This window comes from Podarcis cretensis (assembly GCF_951804945.1).
Source record: "Podarcis cretensis genome assembly, chromosome: 10".
In the NCBI taxonomy this organism is placed as follows: domain Eukaryota; kingdom Metazoa; phylum Chordata; class Lepidosauria; order Squamata; family Lacertidae; genus Podarcis; species Podarcis cretensis.
This window is the reverse complement of record NC_137179.1, coordinates 34,308,480-34,309,201: the sequence shown is the minus strand read 5'-3', so window position 1 is coordinate 34,309,201 and position 722 is coordinate 34,308,480.

Here is a 722-nt window from a genome sequence, read left to right as displayed (position 1 = left end):
TTATGCAGGCGGGACCATTTTAAGCGGGGGTTCCATTCCTGACCGCCACGCACGTAAGCCTGTCCGGCCCTGACCACATTCCTCCCCATTTTCGTGCCACCTCCAGGTCAGCAGTGATGAACGTGTGCATGACCGCACATCAAACGGATGCGAGTAAAATGGTTGCTGTCACTTTGTTCTGAAAGAAAGAACAGACCTCCTATTGATTTTCATTTCAGACCATATTTCATGTACTGTTTCTGATCTTTTGCCTCATTTACCTCAGGCTCTAGGGATGCGGGGACGCGCTGTGGTCTACACCACAGAGCCTAGGGCTTGCTGATCAGAAGGTCAGTGGTTCGAATCCCCATGACGGGGTGAGCTCCCGTTGTTCAGTCCCGGCTCCTGCCAACCTAGCAGTTCGAGCAGCTTAGTCATGCTGGCCACATGGCCTGGAAGGTGTCTGTGGACAAACGTGTCTGTGGACAAACGCCAGCTCCCTGGCCTATAGAGTGAAATGAGGGTGCAACCCCCGAGGTGTCCATGACTGGACCTAACAGGGGTACCTTTACTTTACCTTTACCTCAGACTCTGGCCTTTGTCAACCCTATTTTGTTGTAACTGGCAGCAGGTCAAATATTTCTTCAAGCCACAAAATGAACCTTTGAAATGTACCTTTGAATGGTCTTGATTTTGAACAGTTCTCTGATTGGAGGAGAGCAGCATCCACCAGAGTTCAGTAA